This window comes from Macaca thibetana, chromosome 1, assembly GCF_024542745.1.
Source record: "Macaca thibetana thibetana isolate TM-01 chromosome 1, ASM2454274v1, whole genome shotgun sequence".
In the NCBI taxonomy this organism is placed as follows: Eukaryota; Metazoa; Chordata; class Mammalia; order Primates; family Cercopithecidae; genus Macaca; species Macaca thibetana.
The window spans coordinates 107311525-107319762 of NC_065578.1; the positions used below are offsets into that span (position 1 = coordinate 107311525).

Consider the following 8238-nt stretch of genomic DNA (forward strand, 5'->3'; position numbering starts at 1 on the left):
AGAGGAAGGAGCTGGGACAGCCAGTGATCTGTCATCTGCCAAAATGTAGAGTTCAGTTTGTATTTTAAGGTCGGGAAGGGAGCTTTTAGATCAGTTATTAGTTAGTGGATACTATTTCTGGGTGCACATTAAAATCACCTAGATGCTTCTAAATAATTACTGATACTCAAGAACCAAAACAAGGAATTCTGAGGTACTAGGTCTGGACTGGGTCTAGGTCTCAGGGTCATTAATTTGCCCAAGAGCACCCAGCTTTTAGTTAGTTGCAGGCTAACTAACTAACTGGTCGTTGTTGGTATCTGAGTGTACTGACTCCCAATTTAACACATGCTTTCTTCTGCCCTCTACAGGGACCACTCCCTGATATGCTGCAGATGCAATTGAGCAGCAGCTTCATTCCACATTTCCGCAACATCTTTCATGGTAAGTTCAAGAGCATATTCAAAACCATGTGCAGCTTAGTCCAACTGGAGAGACCAAGTCAAAGAACTTCATTTCCATAAGGTAGAATCTTGTCCATACCTCTTCACTCACATCACAGACCAGTCTTGCAGAAGCCAGGAGGTTCTGAGTAAGGTCTGCATAACGAAATAATTCCATAGTTTCCAATTGGCCAATTTCGTTCTCTAACCAAACAGCTGCTGCCTGCTTACTGAGTGTGCATGCCCACACACACTCCTACTGACTGTAACTCACCGTCAGCTGTAACCAGGCAGTTCTCTCAAGCCATCTGCAGCTGGGCAAAAACCTAGAATGATTAAGTCACTGATATAACACCACTTTCCTGAAAATAGCAAGACTTAAATATATCTAATCCTGACCAATACCTTGATATTCTATATCATACATTTAAAAATCAAGTTGCCTAATTATTTTAAATATATTCCAAATGAACAAAAACACATTGTAACTCCAAATCACCATGTTACCACCACTATGGCATGGAACCTTCCTGTCCACTCCAGAAGACAGTTTTGTGCCCTACTGGGCACCTGTGTCACAGCCTGGAGACACTTAGGCATCCCCCGGGACAGTCCTAGGGCTCAGCTGTGTTGTTTCCATGTCTCAGTGATCACTTTTCTTTGTTGCCCATATTTTGTCTGGTTTTCTAGTTGCTCCAGACAGAGTTAACTACAGTCCTTAGTACTTTGTTTTTCCTGAAAGTAGAAGTCTTTCAACTAAAGAAGAGTAGATATTAAATGTATCATTTTCAGAATTTGATGAAAAAGTAAAATTGCTTCCTCACTGTCCTCACCGGATTCACAGGGGGAAATGATTCAGAGGCTTTCGCCTTTACCTCCCAGAGCATGTTTGTGCAAGTGTTGGGCTAGTCTTATCTGGTCAAGCTCTGTTACTAACAGAATGTCTAGTTATTTTGCAGGTACAGAGTTAAGAAATGGCAAGTTATGCAGCCAGAGCACACACAGAAGAAAACTTCGACCTCAAATAACACCTAGAACCAAAGTCCCTACCGCAGAACTCAAGATTGGGACATGGCTGGAGCTCCAGCACCTAAACACTTTGAAAAGTGAGCAGTTCGTGTCCTAGGAATGTTCACTGATAAGACCCTTCCCCTTGCCTTACCATAAATAGTCTTACTTAAAGTCCTTCCAATAATCAAAACCTGCCCTGCCGGTGCTTCTGCATACCAACCTACCCTCCTCAACTGACAAAACTTGCCCCAAATCCCAGATTAGAGAGACAGATTTGAGTTATCCTCCTACCTTCTTATAGGTGGACCTCACAACAAATCCTTTCTTTCCTCAAAAACTGGTGCCATATCATTGGCTTCTATGTGCATCAGACAGCAAGCCCGTTGCTCAATAACATTCTGACTACTAAATTTCCTCAGTTCTAAGATGTCAATTGCAAGACACATTTTTCATCTACAAGTCATTTTAGAGGGTTTGGTGAGAAACCCAGCACACTGAATGTACACCAAATTGTAAGGTGCATCTTTATTTCAGAAATATTAGCTTATTAACAACTACTCATCTGAAAATTGAGGAAATGTGATTTCCTTTTAACTGTGAATTTTTGTTACCTATAACAAAACTTCCCTTGTTGCAAATAAACCCGTAGAAGGGATAGCATTGCTGATATGGGAAACAGACATGATACAACTCTAAGATCCCAAACCTTCTAAATGGTGATCAGATCAGTATGAGTACTTCAGTCATGTTGTGGATAAGAGAAACTTCTGTGGACCTTTCTAAGGTCCCTATCTGATTCTCTATCAGTCATGTTGTGGATAAAAGAAACTTATGTGGACCTTACTAAGATCCCTATCTATTCTCTATCTATTTATACAGCATTCTTTGAGTGAAAAAATTGTTTCCAGGCAAAGAGAAAATAACCTTCTTTCCTGATCCTCTAGAACTCTCTTGGTTACTTTGGTGACAGTGTCTGGAGTACATGAAAGAAGGGAATTCATGATACAGAGAGGATTTCACTCCCATCTGTTAGACTGGTGGTTCTCCAGTACATCAGAATTACCTGGAGGGGATGTTACCACACACATTTTGGATCCCACTCCAGAGTTCCAGATATGGTTAAGGCAGAGATGGGACCCCAGTATTTGCATTTCTAACAAGTTTCCAGGTGATGCTAAGGCAGCCAGTCCTGGAACCTCACTTTGAGAATCACTGCTGTGGAGGCTTATTGGCCACAGGCTTCATGGTTTGCAAGAGGATAGAACTCCCTGTCTTGGGAACATCCCTCTTTTAGATTTGGTGTTAAGCATAGGTTGACCTTTGTATGGATAAGGCATTTGTAAGTCAGATGTTTCCATCCTTAAGGACCCATGATTATCTATCCTGCAGTTTTAACACAGTTTACCTATTTGCTTGTTTTGTTGTTGCTGTTGTTGTTTTTAAAGAATGAGTTTAAGATGATCATTTTCCATTACTAAACTTCAGAGGAAAAAAGTATAGGCTGCTTTTACCCAAGAGAAGAGAGGATGCTTAGCCAATTATTTCTTCTAATCGTTTTTCTTTTTATTATCTTGTCATTCAATAATCAATAGCCAGTGAAGAAAAATGAAAATTGCTGACTCCTGGAAGTTAAGAGTATTTTTATTATTACATACCGTTCATGACAGTTTTTAACACAAATCTCATACAGTAACAAAGAATCCCACTGGCTCTGTATAACCCCTAAATTGTAGGAAGAAATAGACAACTGCAGGAGATTCGAAACCCACACATTTCCCTTACCTCCTCTCTGCAGGGCTTTGCCTTCCAGTTTCTACTTGGCCTTCCAGTGTCAGACAGCTTCTTGCACCTGACCCATCCAGCTGAGGATACAGATGTCCAAAAAATAAATATAGAATTCAAGACAAATTTACCAATATGTTATATTTGCTGTGGTTGCTTTATAGATTTTTTAAAATTGTTGGTCCAATAAAAGGTCTGAAATTTAAGTCTTCTCCTGGTTTTGAAGCATTTTTTGGTAAGTAGTTTTCATACCTTGATGTATATCAGAATCACCTGGGTGGTGGATCTGGAAATGTGTATTCTTAAAGTTGGTGTTTTTATTAATAGACTTTATTTTTTAGAATAGTTTTAGACCTACAGAAAAATTAAGGCAATAATACAGAAGATTATCCACACACACACACAGAGTTTCCCCCATTAACACTTACATTAGTATGGTACATTTTTTGCAATTAAGGAACGGATATTAATATATTATTATTAACAAAAGGCAATAGTTTATTTCAGTTTCCTTAGATTTTACCTAATGTCTTTTTTCTGTTCTAGAATCCAATTCAGGATCCCATATTGTATGTTTAGTTATTATGTCTCCTTATGCTCCTCTTGGTTATGACCATTTCTCAGATTTCGCTTGTTTTCGGTGATATTGACAGTTTTAAGGAGTACTGTGAAATTCAAGTGTTTTGTAGGATTGCCCTACATTGGAATTTGTCTGATGTTTTAGTCTTGGGTTGTAAGTTTGGGGAAGGAGGATCACAGAGGTAAAGAACCACTGTCATCATAGTTTATAAAGGGTACATGTTATCACATGACTTATGGATGTGGTTGACCTTGAGCATTTGGCTTCTGTAGTACTAGACAGATTTCTACGTCGTAACGTTACTCTTTCATTTCCCCTTTCCATAACGTATTCATTGGAAGGAAGTCACTATATGCAGCCCACACCTAAGGAATGGGGAGTTATGCTTCCCCTCCTTTAGGATGGAGTCTACATAATTTATTTGGAGTTTTCCCGCATAGGAGATTTATCTCCTCTCCACCATTTATTAATTTATTCAATAATTTCTTTATATCGGTATGGACTCATAGATATTTATTTTATACTTTGGGTGATACTCTCAAGTGACTTTATTTATGCTGTTTCTCAAAATATGCTAGCTTTGGCCAGTAGGAGCTCTTTTAGTTAGCTCATGTATACTTTTGACATACCCCATCTGTGTGTGTGTGTGTGTGTGTGTGTGTGTGTGTTATTTACTTACCTTCTGGCACTACAGAATGCTCTAGAGTCATTTCGCATAGTCACTGCCCCAGTCCTAGAATCAACCATTTCTCCAAATAGCCCTGGTGCCTTTTATTGAAGAATAGTATAAGAAACCAAGATTTCAGTGCTCGGTGTGCTCCTTACTACTGGATGTCATTTCTTTTACACCCTGTTAGCTCACAGAGCAAAGAAATATATGTGTCTATGAGAAGCTGTGTGTGTAAATATACAGGAATATGGCTGCATGGAAACACATGTATCTACATTAAGTTAAACATGAGTTCTTACTGATGTCACCAACTCTAGTCCATTATCACGTGGATCATTCTCTCACTTACCTATCATCTTCCACTCAAACAGTAAGAAACCTGGCTCCCACCATCTGCAAATTCTTTTACAAAAAATTATTTGTTAAATTCCAGCAGACATGTATAGCAGTCTCAGAATTGTTAATACTTACTTCCATGACAAACAACTTTTTAAAATAAAATACACTACTTAATGTGCCTTTAGCCTTACACACTCCATCCATTTCCAAAGTTACCTAGGTCAGCGCCTTTTCCCCACTTCGGGGAATTAAATATTATTATTATTATATATATAATTATAATAAGAATGTTATTAGTATTATTTGTTTTTTGAGATGGAGTCTCACTCTGTCTCCCTGGCTGGAGTGCAGTGGCACAATCTTGGCTCACTGCAAACTTCGCCACCTGGTTTCAAGCAATTCTCCTTCCTCAACCTCCTGAGTAGCTGGGATTGCAGGTGGCTGCCACCACGCCCAGCTAATTTTTGTATTTTTAGTAGACACAGGTTTCATCACATTGGCCAGGCTGGTCTTGAAGTCCTGACCTCAGGTGATCCACCTGCCTAGGCTTCTCAAAGTGCTGGAAGTGAGGGCATTTTACACATTTATAATACAATTAGATTCTCTTGTCATAGTCTGCATTTTTTCCTGGGATCTCTGACCTCCTAAATTACTTTTTAAATTTGCATACATTAAAAGTTTTTTACGTTGTAAAGTCATATGGGTTTTGACAAATGCATAATATCATGTGTACATTGTCACAGTATCATACAAGATAGTTTTACTGCCTTAAAACATCCCTATATTTCATGTGTTCATGCTTTCTCCCACCCCAAGTCCCTGACAAACCACTGATCTTTTTATTGTCTATATAGATTTGTCCTTTCCAGAATGTCATACAGTTGGAATGAGAAAGTAGTCTTTTTAGACTGGCATCTTTCACTTACCTATATGCATTTAAGGTTCCTCCATGTCCTTTTGTAGTTTGATAGCTAATTTATTTTTATTGCTAAATGATATTCCATTGTATGGATCTAACACAGTTTGGTTATCCATCCATCTATTAAAGGACATCTTATTATTTCTTATTATTTCTAGGTTTTTACAACTATAAGTAAAGCTGCTATAAACATCTGCATGCAGGTTTGTGAACATAAACCTTTCAACTCAATTGAGTATGATAAGATTATGTTTAGCTTTGTAAGAAACTGCCTGTCTTCCAAAGTGGCTTTGGAAGTACCATTTTGCCTTCCCACTAGCAATGAACCAGAGTTTCTGTTGCTCTGCATGCTCGCCAGCATTTAGTGTTATTGGGTTTGTTTTTAAAAAGATATTAGTCACTCTAATGTATGTGTAGTGATATACCATTGTTTTAATTTGCAGTTCCCTAATGATGCATGATGTTAGAGCATCTTTTTATGTACTTCTTTGCATATATTCACTTTGGTAGTGTCTGAAAATGTGTATTTTTTAACAATCTTTCTGAATGATTCTAATGAAGACCAAAATTAAAGGGCCATTATTCCAGACTCATCATTTGCCACTCATCTCAACTTAGCCACTTGTCTCCAATTATAGCATCTTAGATACCAACAGGGACACTTTCCCCTTTACCTCACTTCACAGCCAAACATTTTGGTCTTTAAATTTTCACCACTTACTTAGAATGAGCAATCTATTTGAATAGGAGGGTGATCTATTCTCAAAGGCCTAAGAGGGAGGTAAACATGAGGATGCCTATGTCTGAGGATGGGCTAAAGTTTATACTTGCAGCTTATGGATTCACTAATTTTTACAATTTGATGAATTCTTACTCACCAAAGTTTGATTCTATGGGCCACGGTCATCTGGTCCACCTGACCAGGGTCTCCCCAGGTGAGGATATAGGGTGCCATAATTTTTGACTCACAATTCAGAATACATGATTTTTCTATGAAATTATAGGTATTTAATAAATGAGAATGCTTAAGTCCATTTGTAAACAGCATAGCACACAATTTAGAATAAGGCTTAAAACTCCAGTAGAAAACAAGTGGTTTCACTATAAACATCAATCGTTGGACATTGACCACTGATTCCAGTGCTGTTTCTCTTTTTTCTTCTAAGAAGAAACTTTCTTTCATGCTTCAGAAGTTTGAAATCTCAGGGCCTGTGCAACCCACAACTTCCTGGAGACATCACTTCCTACACTGTTCTCAGGAGCTTCAGAGCATTTTATTGTTTTAATAAAGAAAGGGTCCTTTACCTTCTTAACTCTCCTGATCACACAACCGGGTGCTCTTATAGGTACCCAGGTCCTTCTAGAGGGGATTAGTAGTTCTGTTCGCCTCATATTTCCTGTTTACTCTCTTTGAAAGTTCAGAACAATCTTCATCATCATCACCTGGTTATACTATGGATACCTAAACATCTGCAGGTATCATTAACGGCCTTTTTCCTGCCCCCTAAAAAGACAGGGAGGGTTTGTATCCTTGCCAAGCAAGTTCCTGCTCTCTCAGTTACCATCTCCCATGTTTGGCAGCTCTTGGGAGCTGTGATAATTTTCACATTAATTTCCTAAAATCACCTAGTAATTAGCCTTCCTCTAAAACCACCTCTGGGTTGTTGTTTTTATTCCAGATTTTGACCAGTAATTCCTTAAAATCTGTTTCTAACCTCTCCCAACTTTTAAATAGGCTTACAATAGAAACATTCTCTGTGATTATAATGTAGTTTCTTCACAAGGTCTTAAAGAATCCAGCAAAGGAAAGCAAGGCTATACCTACTGCCTTTCCCTAAGGAAGATAACCCATCTTCTTTCTTTTTTGTCATAGGCCTTGGTTTATGTGCAAATCCATTTGAATGGGAACTATATTTATCTATATGCTCCATATTATGTATTCAGTTTGGGCTCACTGTGAGAAACGTATATATACCTGTCAATTTATGACAATCGGTTATTCTTGGCTGCAATGCTGATTTAAGTGATGACCTTCCTCAAGTCTCATAGATGCTCATCTTGTAAAAATACTAGCCTCCTTAAATAGAAACACTGTGGGGATTAACTAATAGGTTGTTCTGAAAGTGTCAAGGTCTATAAACATTATTAATGTGTTAAATTATAAATATACATGTTGAAATAAGCAAGTCCTTGATTTTAAACTCCAAAAGAATGCTAGTTTGAATAGTTTAATGTTGTTACCCCAGTGTAACACTAGATTTTTTTAAAATCTAAGACTACATTTTGCCCAAGACTATGGCCAATACACACCAAATTGGGTTTTTGTTATTTTGTTTTAATTACCTTTAATATTCCCATTGAAGAATTTTCCAGAATCCAATACTAGGCAATCTTAAAGATCATCATACTTTTACCCAGAGTGGGGTTATAATTTTATAACCACTTAAAAATCTCGTCATTCAACCTCCCATTAAACTCTAGAATAGCATTCTACTTCATATGAACACCCTTTCAA

The 8238-nt window shown here is 37.9% G+C and overlaps 1 long non-coding RNA gene across 1 annotated transcript; it reads left to right on the plus strand.

Annotated features, from left to right (window-relative positions):
* Window positions 1-353: 353 nt before the first annotated feature.
* LOC126929036 (uncharacterized) lies at window positions 354-3349 on the plus strand. Its single transcript, XR_007723158.1, has 3 exons — window positions 354-423; window positions 1371-1528; window positions 3229-3349. It is a non-coding gene; the product is annotated as an uncharacterized LOC126929036 (long non-coding RNA).
* The last annotated feature ends 4889 nt before the right edge of the window (window positions 3350-8238 follow it).